The following is a 20,866-nucleotide window of genomic DNA, read 5'->3' as shown; positions in this document are numbered from 1 at the left end:
GTTATTTTTATAAATGTAAACCAAACATCCATATGGTCAAGAAAGAGACCTACCCACTAAACCGTGATTTCTACAGAAGATACATAGCAAATATAACAAACAAAAACCTTAATACATCTTGTGTCCATGAAAGGGTGTACATGATCTACAACAATGCTTGGGCAGGTGGTACGTGTCAACTTAACATCCACAAAAATGGCAGTACCCAAGTAGCCTTGGCTCCCCATGTGCATCAATGAGCCTTCGCCTCCCATGACCCCTGGCCAGTTCACCGCTTTTCTTTCCTTGGACCACTTTTGATAGGTACTGACCACTGCAAGTCAGGAACACCCCAGAAAAGCTGCTCTGACCTAGTTGTCTAGCCATCAAATTTGGCCCTTGTCAAAGTCACTCAGATACTTACACATTTTTCCTGCTTCTAACACATGAACTTTGAGGACAAAATTCTCACTATCTAATATATACCACCCACTGACAGGCACCATGATAACAAGATTATCAGTGTTATTCACGTCACCTGTCACTGGTCATGATTTTATGCCTGATCGGTGTATATATTGTGGCAGGATGACCCAGTTATTGACAAGAAACTACAAATACAAACTTTAGAATAAAAGTAAAACATGGTTTATTGTGGCTTTTCTTTTAAAGTACACAGTGCTGCGCTTCACAGTGGAGACTATCTAGACAAAATATTCCCTTATAACCAACTGGCCATCGAAACCAAGTAGTCACAGCAACTTAAACACACAAGTTTGTTCAAACCGTACCTTTTCTTAGAGTCTTAGGGCCTCAGGCTTAACTGCCTCTCTCCCTGTTGCCAGACTCCCAATGCCTCCAACGGCTGACCTTTAAACATTGCAGTACAGTTTAATTGGATTCACCTGAAAGGGCTGACTTCCATCTATTAACCCTTTCATGCTGGGAACAGAGAGTGCTCCAATCTGCTACTGACGTAGAAAGCCTCTCTAACTTTGCCGCAATATATTAAAGCCTTTATATTTATACATAAACATAGGCATCCAGTTCTCTTGACCACAGTGAGCATGTGTGTAGTGTTTTAGACAACTATTGATCTTGTGGGTGATCACTTCCCTTTTGATCACCTAGGAGTTTCCCGTTTACTTTAACAAACACAGAGGCAATAAATTAAGTATTTGTTGTTTTTAGCTACTTGTTATAATCATATGACAGCAACAGTTTATTTAATTGAACCACTGCTTTCATAAAGTATTTGGTAAGGCAATGTATATTTGCAAGTTATATAACTGATCGTTAGAATATAAAAATTAAAAAAAATATATATTGCTTCATAATAATATAAATGGGATAAAAATAAAAAAAATAAAAAATATCTTTATCTAGTAGGAATCTCAACTGGCAATGTTTTTTTTTTATAATCTTTAATTAGTATGGAGCACGTGGTAATGTTCATGATAAAATAACCTGGTGCTTTATAGAAGCTTGTGAAGGAGAAAGGGATTATCTTCACATCTGATAATATTACAAGTATTGATGAACCAACGAGCCAGGCTCCACTGTTTGAAAGCACACCGTAGCCACTAAAGAAACCTGCTTCAGAGATTCCAAGATTAAACTGAATGGAAGCAAGTAATCCTGCTTTAGAGGATTTATACTCGTATGATTTGTAGGGCATTAACAAACCAAAAATATAAGAAAGCCCCATGCCCTAGAATAATCTGAAGGTTAACTGTTGTCTTTTGAAATGTATCAGTAACCAGCACTGATGCCAATAGCAGAAAGAAAGAAAATTCTATTAATATTTCACTATGAATGACATGTTAAGAGTAAATGTAAAAGTAATGTTCCTTCTGTTTCAAAAACTTCCAGTGTAAACTGGTTTAAAAAAAAAGAAAACATATACTTTTAACAAATGTCAAAGGAAACCCTGCCTGAGATTGACATTCTAGAAATGTCTTTTTCATTGTAAATGGAAATTTGGTATTATTAATGCTTTGCCAGCCAATGAATATTGCAGCTTACATTTTTTGAACATAATGTCCAAAGATAGCTAGAAACGTTTGGCCTTCATAAACTTTTATTTTTGTGATTAATGTTTTAAACATAGTTTTCCTGAATGTTGTACCTATTTACATCTCATTTTCTATATTTTGGCAATATTTATGAACATTAAATGATACAGAGTGATGAAGCTCGTTGCATAAATATTACATATATAATACAACATATGTAAAATGTACTTACACCCTGCAAAAAACCCCAAAAAAGTCTTATCTTTTTTAATCTATATTAAACAAAGTGAAATACTGAGTATAGGTAAAGTACCACACAAAACACCCAGTTATAGAGGAATTCTATTAAACATAAAGAATAACAAATAAAATATAAGCACTTCACTTAATATTAATTTGCTGACATGTTCTTTTATGATTAATGGCCAAAGCAATTAAAGGGTTATATCCCCAGGGTAGGTAATACAGGCTGCTGTTGTAATAATATTGCACTAAGAAATATCAACTACCTTGTCATTTCAGATTAATAAGGCAAACATCTGTCTCTTTGCTCTGACATACAATGTGCTGCAAAACATTAGTATAAAACCATATTACATATATAACACATTGTATTTTATCAAATGAAGCACAAGTATATTTTAGATACATGCATAATAAATAATATAGTATAAAAATAAAGATGGTAGGTAGTGTTAAAAATGTTTCTGATTTTACCAGCCAATCTACCATGTTTTTAAAACATTGGTTCCACCCCTGTTTATGGGTGGGAAAAAAGCATAACATGTATTGATGCAGTATTGCATTGTATCATGTGCAAATGTGTTATCAAAATGTCTAATAATGGTCCTTGCGGGAACATTGACTTGTCATTATTTAAACATACACTTAATGAAATGAGTCACAGGGGGGTAGTGGTTGCTCTTCACACGGATAGTAGTTATTAAAAAGAAAGAAAAGCACAATGGTGTAGTATGTCTTATCAAGCAGATGAAATAAAAAGCCAAATTATGGTACTCACAATTTATGGGGGCTTAATGATTAGCCCCAAAATATGCGCTTGGGCGATGAGCGATGATCCTCGCCTAGGGATATTCTTGCGTCGTACTCTTACGGTTCTTTTGATGACTTTTTGGAACGTGGTGTACATGCAAAATTACGAGGAAAAGGCAGACATAGTGCTTTCTATATAAAAGGTACACTTAAAAGTAGAATATGGTGTCAGTTATACTCGCTTTTTGGTGAGCAATGTTGGAATTTCTCACTCATTTGCGCTTAGGTGGTATGATCTCCACCAAGGATATAGGGGTCATAGATGGTTTTTCCGGATAAAATATATAAAAGAGTAAAAACAAGTCCAGGAGCAAGAATAACTTATTTTTTAAAAAACAACTATTTATTCAAGCTGGTAATAAAACCTAGTACACAGGGTGTGAGGAAGCCTGCTGTTAGGCGAAACACGGTGTGTGCTATTTTATCTAGACTCCTTTATTCCATTTCTTACAATAGATTCCATCACCAATATATTTTTTTATGTATAGCACATTTTGTGAGAAGCTAAAAAAAATCTCTGTGGAAGGTAAGGGGATAAAAGAGTGAAGGAGTTGTAGTAGCAAAGGTAGTAAGAGTAGAAGTAGTGAGAAGGTATAGCAGGGAGTGAGTATATATGTATTGTGACACAGTACCCCTTCACTTGGTACTCTGTCCGGGAATCTTTACTCAAACACAGTCTATCAGGCTGCAGACACGAGGAGGGTAAAATAAAAGGCTGGGCCTGTTTTTATTTTTCGCCACAGGCATAACAGGAAAAATAAATCAAAAGCCTTGTTCTTGTGAGCACTAACTAATACACGGTTCTCCAACCTAACTGCAGTTGGACGGCTTATCCGTTCCCAACAAACCAAAATAACAAAATTGTATGCAATAATTGCAGCACTCAGTAGCTTAGCAGCACTCAGTAGCTTAGCAGCACTCAGTAGCTTAGCAGCACTCAGTAGCTTAGCAGCACTCAGTAGCTTAGCAGCTCTCTCCCTCTCTCTCAGGGAGACAAATGATCTCTCTCTTGCTCTCAGATCAGGAGGCTACTTAACTGCCTCTCCCATTAATTAGTGGAACCAGGTGAGTACTAGGAGAGTATCCGTGAATCTCCGGACTGGATTCCCACCTGCTGGTCTTCGGTTGCTCACAAACTGTGGAGTGGAGCGCTGGCCCGCCCTACTCTCCAAATGCTCCACCCCAGGGACCCAAAATACACAAATAACAGACATCCAACAATTCCATTATTTAACAAGACATCTACCTGGGGCTGGTAAAACTATTGAGGGTAACCACCCTGCAAAATATAAGGGGATATATACACTCCTTCCATTATCATCCCCTGCTTTCTGTCAAAGTATGTATGTTAAAATTAATGTGTATGTATGAGTGTGCATGTGTTATCCTGGCTATTCTGTCATATTGGAATGCTGACGGTTTTATGTGTACTTGATGTCATTGTGATGTCATGTACCTGCACTACTGACTAGGTCAATTTTTTTATTTTACAGTTTTTCATGCCCCGCTCTGCTGTGAAAGCATGTTCTTATAATATTGTAAAATGTATTGGAAACGACAAAAAGATGAAAATAAAAAAAAATATATATTTTTTATTGGGGCATATACACTAGATTCTTATAAGACTGGGTAAGCTTTTACAGACTTAAGCTGGGTTCATCCCACATAACCACCTTGGCCAAACTAAGTGAGATTTGTTTTTCCACCTGAAGTAATATCTTGGGGTGTAGTATTACGAACGTATAGTATTATAGATATTTATCTCTGCAAATTGAGGGCAGCATTTAGCCGACATATTAGTGCTGTGGTTTGGTAGATAAGACTTCTGAGTGGTCGTCTAATAACAGAGGAATATAAAGCTAACTTATTATAAGGGACCATGCTGGGCAAAAGTGAGAAAGGACAAGTTGAAAGTAAAATAAGAAAAAAGCATATTTACCGCTTTTCTCCTTTTGACTTATAATGACAATAAATAGCAATAACACCTTACATTTCTGCTCATGATTGACTAAATAATGACCCAGCTGGGTTTTTTAAAAACCTATTATGGCCATTGCTCTTGCATATTATGCTGTAAATTCCACACTTAGTATTAAAGGTGCTTTCATTGCACATATGCTAAAATGTAATTTATAAGTTCTTATTGCCTTGTAATGTCATAATCATATTCTTTTTCTCATTGTAAGTCCATATTTTATATTGTGTAGCAATGTAAAAAATTATTCTCAAATGTCTGAATGAACCGTTTAAAATGTTACGTTCTATACAAACTCTTTCTTTGAGACATACATGGAAAGACTTGAAAACTTTTTAAATTAGTACTTCAAATGTAATATTACATTTCTGAAAGCTTGTTCGCTTAAAGGGACACTAATAAGAAGGAAAAATAGAAAAGGTTGAGTTCTGTTCATTTGTGAAATATTAATAGAAACACTTATTTTAATTTGAATTTTAAAAAAAATCCAATTTTCATCAGCATTCCAAGAGCAGTATGGGAATAAAACTGTTGCTATTTTTTTTTTATTACTGATGGTGGTACCATAGAGCATAGAGACTTCTGGAAACTGTAGCAAATGTTTATGAACAGCTATTCGGATGCATAGTTGTAAATATGACATTATTTAGGAAACAAAGCCAAAAATGTTTAGTTTTCTTCGTGTTATTTTGTGTGATTTTCCTGGTTCAGACAACATGGTCAGCTGATTCCATGCCCGGGCTGGCCATCTGGCACACCGGGCAAATTGGTTATATTCACTAACCTGGGAGTTTGCAGAATAGTTCAACTACTTGTGGTATCTAAACACAGCTTAATAGTATAGAATGTTATACAATTTAATATTAAATATTCTTAGCTTTCAAAAATGTGCTTTGTTCCAGGGAACCACTCACACTTTCAGAGGCAACCTTTTGTCGTCTTAATAATACTCAGGTTATTTTTATACATAACATGTGGAGCTGTTTTGATATTGTCTGGCATGATGAGTAAGCCCTTCTAGATATCTGCAGCATGTTATATGAACAGACAGTTTAGTCTAACACAGATAATTACAAATCTGCCCTCAGAAATGATTCATAACTCTATAAGCCTAAGTATGTTAAACGTGTAATCCAAGCAAAGCTTTTATAATCAAAGTCACATTCAAATATACAGAGTTTCCCCTCATTTCCTGGGGACTCAGGCACCTATGCTGTCCTGCCGCTATTATCCCACCAGTTGTTTTAGTAATAACCCGTTGGCTAAGACTAAGGGAGTGGTGATAATTAGACACTCTCGTAGACCCAGAGGGGATGTTTCTATTGGTCAAAGGCACAATCTCAGATCAAATATATACGCTTTTAAATGTCTACCTCCCTAACCGGGGCCAAAATATCACCCTTCATACTGTCCTGCAAAAGCTTACTGGCTTCCAGGAAGGGATCTTAGTCCTAGGTGGGGACTTTAATGTGGCTTTATACACCTCTTCAGGAACTACGCGGACTTCCCGTCATGTCCTCCGTAGGATTCATTCTCTTCTTACGGCCCACAAGCTGGTTGATTGTTGGAGGGCTCTCCATCCCAGTGTTAGGGACTACACTCTCTTTTCAACACCTCATAGTTCGTATTCCCGCATCGATTACTTCTTTCTTTCCTGCCACTTTTCCACTCTTTTTCCATGTCTCCTGTTGTTTTCAGAGCTACTATGAGGGGCTTTACAACCTCCGCCCAGGCCCTTCCGGTCCCACATCTCCCAGTAAGACCACTGAAATCAGGTCGTACCTGGATAAGACTATCGGAAGGAAGATCACGGCAGATGAAGTGGCCACTATAGATTCCCCAATCACACTGCCAGAGTTTTTGCTTGCCCTTAAGTTCTCCCTGCCTGGGAAATGCCCTGGCCCTGATGGGCTCCCACTGCGATATTATTCTGAGTTCAAGGACGTCTTGGGCCCTCACTTTGTGGGAGCCTTTAATTCTATCTTAGAGGGAGGCCGTATCCTTGACCACACTTTGACCTTGATTACTCTGATCCCTAAAGAGGGCAAAGACCCGGAGCAATGTGGAAGCTATCGTCCCATATCATTGCTAAACGCAGATCTGAAGTTACTGGCCAAGATCTTAGCCAACTGAATCAAACCCTTTATGCCTTCATTGGTCTGGCGTGAAGCCAGAGACAGCACTATCAGAGCCCTTGTGCCTTTGCATTACGCCAAACACACTTCAACTCCGACTATGCTACTCTCCACAGATGCCAAGAAGGCCTTCGACAGGGTGGACTGGTCTTTTATGCTGTCCACTCTGGCTCATATGGGTTTCGGTCCAGGTTTACTTACCTGGATTCGGTCTCTGTATTCCACACCCTCGGCTCGCATCTGTGTCAATGGCTCCCTCTTGGGTTCCTATGCGGAATGGGACGAGGCAGGGTTGTCCTCTATCCCCACTGCTCTCTATCAAGCCTTTCCTTCAGGCCATCAGGATGAACCCTGACAGTTGGTTACGTGTAGGGGGTACACACCCTAAAATATTGGGCTATGCAAATAGCCTCCTGTTTGTCATCACCCATCCTCAGATCTCTCTCCCCAATATCCTTCGTGAATTTTCTATCTACGGTGCTCTGACCAATTTTAAAATTAATGCCTCCAAGTCAGAAATACTGATGTAAACTTACCTCGAGAAGTCATCTGTCCTTTGAAGACCTCTTTTCACTTTGCCTGGCGTTGCCCTAAGCTTAAATATCTTGGGATCTGGCTGTCGCCTGACTTCTCCCAACTATACCATTATAATTTCTCACCTCTATTGGCCACTCTTCGGACAGATCTGATATCTTGGAAGACATTGATGATTTCTTGGATAGATCAAATCAATGTGTTGAAAATGAATTTGATGCCCCGTATTTTGTATCTGTTTCAGACCCTCTCTATTGCTGCCCCCCTCTTTCTTAGCTTCCTTGCGCGCTGATTTTTTGAGATTTGTTTGGGGTTCCCGGGCTCCTAGGGTTCGCCTCGCCACGCTGATTCTCCCCAAAACTAAAGGCGGCCTGGCCTTGCCCTGTCCTCGCACTTACTATAGGGCATGTCACCTGTTACGTGTATTGGAGTGGTTGCACGGCCCTGTGCAAAAACAATGGGTGGCACTTGAAATAGCTCTGCTGGGTTTTCCTATGCGACCCTTGCCCTTTCATACGAGCCACTCTGAATGTATGGTTTCAGGTTATCTGGGAGACGCAACTATCCTCCGTGCCCTCTCCTTTGACGTCCGTTAGAGATAACCCCGACTTCCCCCCTGGGATGAGTGGTGATCTCTTCACAGATGGCCAGGAGGTCGGAGATCCACGCCTACCTCTCAGATGAGGGCCTTAAACCTCTAGACCAGCTGACTCCCCGCTCTTTTTTGGACACGTTCCACTATGCCCAATTACGCAACTTTGTTCGGTCACTGCCCAGGAGACACGATATAATACGCGCCCTTACGGTGTTCAAGGACCTCTGTGTGGCTGCCGAGATTCCGCCTCCTGGCATCTCTTGGCTTTATGGTTTACTTCTTGAGGCACTTCACCCGGTGCCACCATCGTTCATGGGGCTTTGGGAGTCTGAGCTGCAAGTCGCAGAGCAATGGGAAAAGATCTGTATTCTCACTCATTGCTGCTCTAGGAGTACCAATGGCCGGGAAATGTCCTATAAACTGCTGGCCCTCTGGTACCGGCCCCCAACCTTGACATCTGCCCTCACATGGTTCCCTTCTGGAAATAAATACATTCTCAGTTGCAGCACCTCACGGACCACATTGTTCCGTTAGTTTTAATGAGACGCCTTTATTGTGTTGTGTTGGGGTGGTTGGTTTTTTTTCCTCTCTTTTCTCTCTCTCCTCCCCAGTACCCTCTTCCCTACTTGTGCACCCTCCCCTCACTCATCTGACTCATCAGTTCTCCATAAACATAGGGGTCATTTGTATAGGAGCCATATTTGTCACTCTATGTGTCATCAGATTATACTTCTGTGCCTCTTGACATAGGGCTCTTATATGTATCTATGTGAGCTGTTATCATGCCTCTTGTTTATCATTTATTGTGATGCGTTGCTCCAGTTTTCTTTTGTGATATTTTCTTTCCCATCCTACTCTTCCCTTTTTCCTTCTGTATTCCCTTTATGAAAAATCAAAAATAAAGAAATTTCATTTACCCTTAAAAATACAGAGAGTTTCCCATTTTAAAACAATTGTACATTTTACATGATATGTTTTAAGACAGCTATTCATCACTTGGTGTGTTATTGCTCTGTTCTTATGATCTTAGCCCATTTTATGAGACAAACACCCTGACTCCTAATCATACTGCCTCTGGTAAACAACAGAATGGCTCAGTCTTAGTCATTCAGATGGTCACTCTGACTAATGAAAGCATTTCATTGTATGAGAAAAACCTCATTTGTATTGCCATAAAGAAAAAGCTAGGTATCCAGAATCTGTTTTCAGTACTTGTCATATGTATGTTTCTATATTTACCAATTTATTCGAACACCCCGTCATGTGTTAAATAATAGAATGACTCAGTCTTAATCACCCAGCATAACCTAGAAATATCTATGGAAGAACAGTCTTGCCTTAAAGATTCAACAATGTGGTATTTGAGCCTGGAAAGTTACCCAAAATAACACAACTTTCTATTATGGCAACCTATAGCCTCGAAGTAAAGGTTTATTATAACAAAAAGTTTTCCTTTTTCAATGCCCTCTTTTCAATGCTATATTATATTACTGTGTACAGAATGGTATTAAATGTTCAAACAATAAATATTCCAACAACAGTGTTATCCTTTCAAAATAACAATAATGTAAAGCATCGTTAAACAATTGTGAAATAATACGTTTATTAATGTGTTATTGAAGGTCAGTGCAGCCTTTCTTATGGATGAAGCCTACTGGTGTTGTTACTTCATAATGTTTATCCAAGTCATTTATATGAACTACATGTTTTCGTGTCCATTTAACAGCTTGGGCAAATAAACCGCAGTAAGTTTATAAAGACAAAATGCATCTAGCTGTTTGTAAAAAAAAAAAATTGTACTTTACTGTGATTAGAAAATACATGCAGAAACATCATGAAATACGTTATTTATACAGTAATTGTTAAAATTGCATTGTTAAAATTTTTAACATGCAGGCTTTTCTTCTGTATTTTTCAATTAATGTTTAAAACCAGGTTGGAGTTACTTTCTAAGAAATTTGCATAACAAATACTAGAGAATGTTTGAATGTGATACAAATGCTTTTGATTGCATAATTGTGACCTAAATACACACTGACACAGCATGTACCAGGGTCTCTGGAAATGAACTTGAGTATTGTTTTTTAGCAGGCAATCAACTTTAAAATTAACTCCCTCTCAGGCCATAGGGGAGATAATACTCAATATGATCAACAAGTAACCAGTCTCCATTTTTGATGGTTGGTAACTACCTCAGGATAGCAAAGGATTTTGGTCAGAAGAAATAAGAAATATCTTATGGTGGGGAGAGTTGAGTGGCGCTTGAATAAAAGTATTATTGGACCAGAGGCAGCACAGAACAGGGACAATATGACCCCAGATCTATAATTTCATACCATCAGGTTACACACCTCCCAACATTTCAAAATGTTGCGGAACACATCAATACAAGCAATTGCACTTTGCAATGTCGCGCTTGCATCGACACTTAAAACACACTTCATTTTTGTCAGCATAGTCATGCATATTAAAAATAACCAACACATTGAATTCCCATGAGGCTCAGCCAGACATACAGTGGGGCAAAAAAGTATTTAGTCAGCCACCAATTGTGCAAGTTCTCCCACTTACAAAGATGAGAGAGGACTGTAATTTTCACCATAGGTACACTTCAACTATGGGGGGAAAGAATACAGGAAATCACATTGTAGGATTTCTAATTAATTCATTGGTAAATTCCTCGGTAAAATAAGTATTTGGTCACCTACAAACAAGCAAGATATCTGGCTTATATTGGCAGCAGGGGCTAATTTTAAAGAAACTGCCAGTTCAGCTATTATTTTGAAATCACATTTCAATCATAGTCTTTAGTTCAAAGAGATAATTACATATTATGTAATTAAAAAATGCATGTCTAACATATATATATATATATATATATATATATATATATTACACACACCTTTGTGTGATCTCATACGCTTCATAATGTGTCCCTGAATGGCAGAAATAAAATGTGGTCACCCTACCTCAGCCCCTGCAAAGGGGGGCAGAGGTAGGGATAGGCGGGACTGTCCCGCCCAGATCAGGACATTTAGGGGGGCATGTGGTTATCTCATTAGGCAGTGTTCAGGGAGCATCTTTTAAACATGTGGCCCTGCTCAAGAAACTTTGAAGAGAAAAACTAGTGCCATTACTAGCTAAACTACATATTAAAACCTTATAAGGCACAAGGACATGGAAGCTTCCCTAATCAGTATATATAAAAAGGTATTGACCAATTTTTAGCTGGACACATGCCTATGCATTTAATACAGCTCACTCAGGAAATATTTCAAGCTACAATCATAACTTTGCCGAAGCATTCTATAATTTCCATACAACTTCTTTACTAAATACATATGTTAAAGTGTACACAAAGATATTGGTGAATAGATTAGCTCCTCTGGTACAATGTGTAATAGGGAATGATCAGGTTGGGTTTATAAGAAGACATGCTACGGATAATACCAGAACATTCATAGACCTTCTCTACTTGGCACATCATAGAAAAATCCCCTGTGTGCTATTGTCACTGGATGCAGAGAAGGTCGTATTAAAAGGTTACATTGGGGAATGGGGATATATGAAGCGTGCTCTACAGGCATTCTTCTTCCCTGAACTTTTGATTAAGCCTATATTTGCTTTATGCTTCCTCATTAGTGTGTTGACTTCAGGTTTTCATTCAGAGATGTTCTCCATTTGTAACGACACCTATCAGGGGTTCCCCTTATTGCCCCGTTATACGTATAAGTATATCAGACTTTCTACTCCGCCATGGGAGAACAGAAATTTGGAATGTTCGTAGATATTTTGCAATACTTACTAAGAGAGTTTCTTAGTGGAGGACTGATTATGTCAAGTATTTAGGAATCAAATTATCTCCAGGTTTACATCAGCTGTTGGCATTGAATAATCATTTCAAATGGAGAAAGTTAATGAAACATCGGACCACTTTGGAAATCGTCTGGCTGGGAAAAATTTGCCAATTAATGTTGGCTTTCAGAAGGTGGCTAGCACACAGCTTGGGATGTAACAGGCTACAAGAGAAGAAAACTTCATAGCTCTCTAACAGTGTTGTCGTCTAAAACCTTGTTCCATACGTTTCCAGATGACCTCTCAGGGAAACAAATTAGGTTGGCAGGCTAATTTTATCATCTAAAATATGTCATATATGGTTTCCAACTAATGTAAGACCTTTGAAAAAATATGGGAGGCAAGTAAGTATTAGAGAATTTAATGCCTTAAACATCATCCGTACCAGGTGCTTACCTAGAGTATTTGGCACCTGGGGCGGATCCTGTATGTGGCAGCCCCCCCACACAAACACTTTAAAACTGCATAGCTTCTATCGTTATATACTAGCGCAGACATTGAAGGTGGTACAGCATTACTGTTAACACCTAACACTATAGATTGAGCCAGACACTGATAATAGTGCAGCATAACTCCTATCACTATATACTAACCCAAACATTGATGTGGTGTAGGCCTACCACTTGGTAGGCTTAGGGATGCACCGAAACGAACATTCTGGACTGAAACCCTCTGCCCCATGATATGCCTTATACCCCTATATGCCACTCTGGCATATAGGGGGTTAAAAGGCATATCATGGGGCTGAGTGGCATATAGGGGGTTAAAATGCACTTCTGGAGGTATATATATATATATAACTGCTAACAGCAATCACACTCCTATCATGCCAAGGCAGCCAGTACATGCTGGAACCTGGGGATGATAGTAGTGTGATTACAGCCTCCCTATGCCATGCTACAACCCTCACCCCCCTTACACATCCATGCTATCACACACACACACTCATTCACAAACATTTAAATACTCATTCATTCCATTAATCACACATACTCAAACCCCCCATCCCCTTACCTGAACTGCAGATCTCCCACTCGCAGACTTCTGCTCCGGCTGTGCGAGCAACTTCTCTGGCCCCGCCCCCGGAGGAAGGAGGGGGGAGGTAGAGTTATGTGAGGACTGTGCTAGCTTCCTGTTCTCCTGCTGCTAGTAGCAGAGACGCTGGTCGGGACCAAAGCCCGGTAAGCAGCATGGCCCCAGCAGACATTTTTTTGAGGTCTGATTAGAAGACAACCTTGATTATAAGACGAGGGGTATTTTTCAGAGCATTTGCTCTGGAAAAAACCTTGTCTTATAATCGAGCAAATACGGTATATAGTTCACCACCTTAACCCTTATGGTTTTTATTTGGCTTGCCCTTTTTCCTACTGTTCTTTTAAAAGCTGCCATGAAACAGCTTACCCTTTATGATACACAAATGGATTACCTTAGCATTACAAAGAGTAACAGGGCAACATTAAATCAAAAAACTGTTACTCAGAAAGCCTACATACTTCAGGGCAGCCAAAGGTCATGCTAACTCCCAAACACACTCATATACACTATATACCCACATATTAACAAATTGCACAGAACCTATCTCATACTGTGTGCAAGCTACCACACAAGAAAAATGACGGGTGGGGGTATGTGTGTTTTTATGTATAAAGAATTTTTAAGCCATCGATAAAGATCAGAATGGAATAGTGTATGTGTGTGTATATGTATATACACTCACTGTCCACTTTATTAGGTACACCTTGCTTGTAGCGGGTTGGACCACCTTTTGCCTTCAGAACTTCATTCTTTGCCACCACCAGCCTGAACCGTTGATACAAGGCAGGATGGATCCATGCTTTCATGTTGTTAACACCAAACTCTGACCCTGCCATCTGAATTTCACAGCTGGAATCGAGAATCATCAGACCAGGCAACGTTCTTCCAGTCTTCCATTGTCCAATTTTGGTGAGCCTGTGCAAATTATAGCCTCAGTTTCCTGTTCTTAGATGAAAGGAGTGGCACCCAGTGTGGTCTTCTGCTACTGTAGCCCATCTGCTTCAAGGTTCGATATGTTGTGTGCTCAGAGATGGTATTCTGCATACCTTGTTATTTGAGTTACTGTTACCTTCCTGTCATCTCAAACCACTGTCCATTCTCCTCTGACCTCAACAAGGCATTTTCGTCCACACAACTGCCGCTAACTGGATATTTTGTCTTTTTTCGGCCCATTCTCTGTAAACCCTAGAGATGGTTGTGCGTGAAACTCCCAGTAGTTCAGCAGTTTCTGAAATATTCAGACCAGCCCGTCTGGCAATAACAACCACGCCACGTTTAAAGTCACTTAAATCACCTTTCTTCCCCATTCTGATACTCGATCACTGCCATGTGAATGGCTATATGTGTCAACAAGCAATTGAACAGGTGTATATACAGGAGTAATACAAATATTGCATACCGGTAGGACATCACTTCACCCAGAATGATCACTCCATTCCAAACCTGAAACTAAAAGTACTTAAAGGGAATTTAAAAGACTCCCACGAAAGGAAAACATTTGAGATGAAAATGATAACACATTTCAACATCATAAAGAAGGAACTAAATGTGGATTCTTGTTGCCTGACATACTACCAAAATTTATATAAACATACATCTTAATGTGCAATGCGTGTCTAATTGTTCTACTTGTGTGTTAATGTGTTTATTGGTTAGCCTATGTTTATTTATTCTGGCCTTTGATTATATTGCAACCACTCTGCATTTTTCACCTCCAGGCCCACCATTTATGACACACCACTCAACCTCCCCTTCTCTAACACCATCACGTGTTTTAAGTGGTAACCTTCAGACCTGAAGTGGAGAGGGAAACTCTCAAAATTGCATACTGCAATACTCTGTTTTTTATATATATATATAAATAAATAAATATATAAATATATATATAAATATATAAATAAATAAATATTTATATATATCATATATATAAATAAATAGATAATTTGCATATGTTTTTACTTTTTTATTTTTTGAATGAATTATTTATAGTGGCTTTCTCTATGTGTCTGGTATGTTTTTGAGCAAAAAGGATTCACTTAGAATAACGTAACAGTACACCTTGATGGCAAAAAGTAGTTCCTTAAGTTTTCAAAAACTAGCAATATTACAAGCACTGATTTGGAGTGATCAGGTTGCGGTTTGATTGTTGATTACAGTAATTTATACCACAGAGTAGATATAGTTACCGAGTGCACTATCATTTTGAATGAGATGATAAAGTGGTACCGGCTGAGTGATGGGAATGAGTGATTCATAATTCTGGCATTATCCAACTTCTGATACTATCTGTATTCTTCTATATAATGTTTCTTTTGATTACTCATTATGCATGGATGACATAATGAACTTTTTATGCCCGCTCGCATTTCTCAGGAACTCTTTAATAATAGATTTTTATGGCTTTTTGGAAATAATACCAATATATAACAGATAATAATTGAAGTCGCCTGCTATTCAGTTTGAGATTACTCATTCCATTTTAGAAGATCTCTGTCTCAGTGGTTTATATTAAATACTTTAGAAGGAAAAAACTCCCTCATTCACTTGCCCCTGAAATTTTCTCTTTAAAGTTTAAGGAAAGGACACAAAGATCAAAGGATGAATGAGTACAGAAGCAATTCATCTAAATACCAAAGAAAATGTGCTGTTTAGGGGAAAATCCACAAAATTTCATAGAAAACTGTCAAAGAGCAAACCTTTTGAACGCAAACATGGATTTGTTCAGCATTATAATTTGCATTTGTGAGGAATGGATTAAGGTACATTGGGAATATAACTTCAGCTATGCAGGACATGGTGATAAAACTGAAAAGGCAGAGGCTTTAGAAACACTTCTGATCTTCTGAATGACCTTTGGATATAACAGTCAGGCATTGAGCCAAATTTAACAATAGGAAATTTTGGAAGTATTTTTTTTCATGATTCTACTTAAAGATTGTTTGTTTATATAATTAAATTGGAGTAGTAAGGATCTTTCACTTGTCTTGGTACTCAAGATGTTCCACCCTAAATGAATATTTAATATGGCTAGTGAACAATACACAAATCTCCTTTTTGGCAGGCATACAGATTTACTAAATACAAGAGTGGCACGTATGAAAATTTGTTTGGATTTTTAGTGATGAAGTTGCTTTCCTGAAAGCTGATTTGGTCAGAAAACGAATATTTTAAAAAAGTAGACACTCCTTAGTGTCTAAAGCCTATGGCATAACTACAGGGGTCTCAAGTGTGACAGGGCCAGTCCCTCCCTCCGGTCTCCTTGTTCAAAATTGTTCAGAATGCACCTTTCCGACCTAAACCCTCTTTAAACAATGTTGAACCGGCGAGAGCAGACAGGAATGAGTGGTTGCAGGGGTCACAAGCCCAACCTTACGTTACATCACAAAACCAAAGCTGTATGAGAGGTAAGGAGTACCTCCTTAAATACAGATGGAAGGAGGGATGGGCGGGCGGGGGTATGAATGTTTTTATGTATGTTAGGATGAATGCCTATATATAGGGTTATGTGAACATGAATGTCTATGTATATGTAAATGTGAGCATGAATGTCAATGTATAAGTGTTTGTTAACATGAATCTGTATGTAAGAACATGCAAGGGGCAAAAAATGCTGTTTGGGGCAATGATGCCGCAGATCAGCTGTTAGGGGACAAATATTACACAGGCAGAGTGTTTGGGGGTTAGTATGGTACTGATAAGCTGTTTGGAGGCAGAGGTGGCACTGTGGGATGTGTTGCTTTGTGAAGTTGGAAGCCCTGAAGCACCGGGGGCCCTCTGGTTTCTAGTTACACCCCAGTCTAAAACATACATAGCCACTTAATAATAGGCCTGTTTGGACATGTGCCTATTATTACTAGACTTTTGTGTGGAAGTATATTACCTATTTAATGCTTTCAAGAGAGAGAATGTTTTAAACGAAGACCTTCTGCGTCCTATTATAATCGTCCTATTCTTTGATTTCTCATGCAATTCGGTTAATGTTTTAATGGCATTATCTGTGAAGTTATTTAACTATGAATGGGACAGACATAAGCTTATGTTGAATGTAAGACAAGACCAAGTCGGCCGAATGATACTTATCTGTAGTTCATTTGTTGTTTCTAGGTATATGTGAAAGTAACCCTTACAAAAAATTACTGCAGTTTTTCTGCAGTTTTTTGGACATGAAAAAACTGCAATACTGTACTTTTACTGCAGTATTACTGCACGTTTACTGCAGTTTTACTGCATTTGTACTTCACTGTACTGCATTATTACTGCACATTTACTGCGCTTTTTTTTTTTACTGCAATTATACTGCATTGTACTTCAATGTACTGCAGCTTTATTGCAATTGTACTTCCGTACAAAAATAACTGCAGTACAACTGCAGTACAGTGAAGTACAAATGCAGTAAAACTGCAGTAAATGTGCAGTAATACTGCAGTAAAAGTGCAGTATTGCAGTTTTTTCATGTCCAAAAAACTGCAGTATTACTTCAGAAAAACTGCAGTAATTTTTTCGTAAGGGAAACGTTATAGGCCTTTACTGTCACATTGAATTATGTACATTACTTTTGCTTCCTTAAAACTATAGGCTTGCCTCAACTGTGCTCCCATCCAAGCTGTCCTCTCATATTGTCTTACTCCCCCCTCAACCACCGACTAGATTGTAAGCTCGTAAGAGCAGGGCCCTCTTCTCCTTTGCACCAGTTTGTTATTGTATGTGTTTATAAAGTGTTCTACTGACTGTAACAGTGCTGTGGAATCTGCCGGCACTGGAAACCACAAGACTTCTGCAAATTTTCCCTTTATTGAAAAAAAAACCCTGAAATTGTTTCAGTCCTTTAATGCATTAGTTCAGAACTTACCAACAGTGGAATGCATGTTATCAGAATGCTTTACTGCTCTGTTCTTCTTTCCTGTGTTCTGATAACTTGTGGATAACTTGTTCACGTTATTGAACTCTTACCATGGCAGTCTATTAAAGATATTTTGACCAAAATAACTGAACAGTGGTTCTAGTTTATCATTATTGGACTGGGACACCTATCGGAAAATAACATTGTTATTTAATAAACATAAGAAATTATGTCTTGCTGGCAGTAGTAATGGTTATCGGTGCCTTTTATTACACTCTCTAGTATACTATTTTAAAAAATCTTAGCAGATCTAACATTTTATCCTTTTCTCTGAAAGGTAAATCAAATAAAACAAAATTTTTAAAGAATTTGAGCAAATAATAAGACGAAAACTCTGCTCATGGATAAAATATATATTTTTTGGAACTTCCATTTTATGGTTTAATAAGCATACTATGCTGATCCAATAATACCTGCACCATAAGGTAGTAATCATGTTAAATGCTAGCCATAAATAACACACAGTAACACGCAGATTTGCTCTGACACCATACACAAACACACACGCTCTATCACTTTCTCCTTTTCTTCTTCTCTCGCTCTTTTGTCCTCTTCACCTCCCTCTCACTTTTCTCCTCCTCTCTCCTGTTCTTTCCCTCTCACGCTCTCCTTCTCTTTCTCCTACCCTGTCTTCTTTGTCTTTAACCCTCTTCTCTATTTTGTGCTTTCCTCCTCTCACCTCTCACTGTCTAGCATGCACAGCGCAGCTCACTTTTTCTCCCTCACTCTTACCTTGCTTGCACAGCTGTTTCTTCACCACAGCTCACACGGTTTGTTATATGCCCTACAGGCTACCTCTGTTACCGAGAGGCCTGGATCCTGTGCACGTGTGTTAGCATGCCCCTCTATTGATAGCAATATCTACAGGGGTTTTATAAAAAATAGAGGCTAATTTTATTAAAAATATTCATCATGTTTCGAGTTATGAATGCACTGAGAAAGTAAACTAGGTGAGCGCTAATTGCATGCCACTGTAAAAGGAACGGCGTTTTCAGCACTATGTATCGAAAATATGGTGACTTTATAATGGGGAAAAAAAATAAAATAAGGGCTGTACATCTCCCTCAGATTGTACAGAAGGTGATAAAACATGTTGCTAGCTGTGGTAAAAGGCTGCAAGGGCGAACAGATGAAAGCGTTTAAATCTCTTTCTGATTTTGACAGGATAATAGTTTTTCATATGTTGCACTCAAGGATCTAGCTCAGAGCTTTAAACTTTTGCATCCCAGAGCATTGTGTAGTGTGAATCACTTGATTTAATAGCAATTACTTTAAAAAAAAAAAAAAAAGAGCTAAAACAGTGAATCAAATTAAGAACACTTGTTAAACAGAACCAACTAGTATTAAAGCCAGTGATGAATTTGGCTACAAATGATTAATAACACATGCTTCATATTCATAAACATCCTTACATTTTATGGATACATTGTATCATTTGAAATAATACTTTACTTGTCTATCATGCTGTTAAAGTGAATGCTGCATGTGAGATGATATGGAGAAAAGTATTGGGACACCTTACCATTACACCAACAGGGACTTTTATCATTGCATTATAAATAACTAGACATTAATATGTAGTCGGCCCCCCTTTTGCAGCTATAACAGTTTCCAGTCTTCTGGGAAGGCTTTTGCCCAGATTTTGAAGTGTTTCAGTGGGTATTTTTTCCCGTTCATCCAGTAGAGCATTTGCAAGGTCAGGCACTGATGTTGGACGAGAAGGTCCGGCTCACAGTCTCCCTTTTCAGTTTATCCCAAGGCTGTTCGATGGGGTTAAGGTCAAGTAGTCAAGTTCTTCCACACCAAACTCAACCATGTCTTTATGGACCTTGCTTTGTGCACAGGGTCACAATCATGCTGAAATAAAAAGGGGCCTTCCCCAAACTGTTCCTACAAAGCTAGAAGTATTGCATTGTCCAAAATGTTCCCTTCAGCCTACCAAGACATTTTGGACAATGCTATGCTCCTATTATATTTTAATTATTATATATAACCCTCCATATTTTGAGAATATTTGTATGTCTTTTTTTCTCAAAATATAAAATCTGATAATTGTCCAATCATAATATTATATTTGAATGATTGCAAGAAAAAAGCATTACCATCATATTATGAGTTATTGCACAATAATTAACTGCACTTGAAGTGATCTAATGGCAAGACCCAAGTTGCTATCTAATGAAGAAAATGCCAGCATATAGTGTCATATCAAATATGTCCTAAGCCAGCCAGACACAGACCTAGATCTATTCCACAGCTCAATGGGCTGGTTTGGGGAGATTCTTTAGGGGTACTGTCCCCAAAACAAGAGAGTGGGGCAGCTCTGGATGACGGTAGAACTATGTCTGAAAATAAGTACTGTTCTGCTTAAAACAGGGCACTTGGGAGGTATGATTCTTACATAATAGCGTAGCCTTTAGTCATGTTAGACAATCACCTCTGGTCTTAGAATTTCTTGTGTTTCGAAATATTCCCATTCTTTTTTTTTTTATTATTTCCCTTTATACGGATGCTTCTATTAGGATGCCCTTTTCTAGTCTTCCGTCCTTCTAGTCATAGTACTTCCTGGTAATTACGCCTAGTAAAACTACACCTAAACTAAAACCAATGTGTATTCTTAATAATCTACATTGTACACCGTGAGTATTCCCGATTACATGTTTTAGGAGCTGAGTAAACACTTTCACGTTAAGATTACTTCACATTCTGATTTGAGACTAATAAAAATGAGTAGCTAAGATAACTGCTAAGGTTCTGCTCTTTGTTATTTCTATATGCATAGCTGATTAA

General features: G+C 38.4%; 1 protein-coding gene across 1 annotated transcript in view; it reads left to right on the top strand.

The window, feature by feature from the left end:
- LOC128491322 (teneurin-2-like) overlaps window positions 1-20,866 on the top strand; it is a 240,059-nt gene that overhangs the window by 88,657 nt on the left and 130,536 nt on the right. The gene's annotated exons all lie outside the window — the stretch shown is intronic.

This window comes from Spea bombifrons, chromosome 4 (genome assembly GCF_027358695.1).
Source record: "Spea bombifrons isolate aSpeBom1 chromosome 4, aSpeBom1.2.pri, whole genome shotgun sequence".
Taxonomy (NCBI): Eukaryota; Metazoa; Chordata; class Amphibia; order Anura; family Pelobatidae; genus Spea; species Spea bombifrons.
Note: the sequence above shows the minus strand (reverse complement) of the source record. Positions and strands in the feature narration are given on the sequence as shown.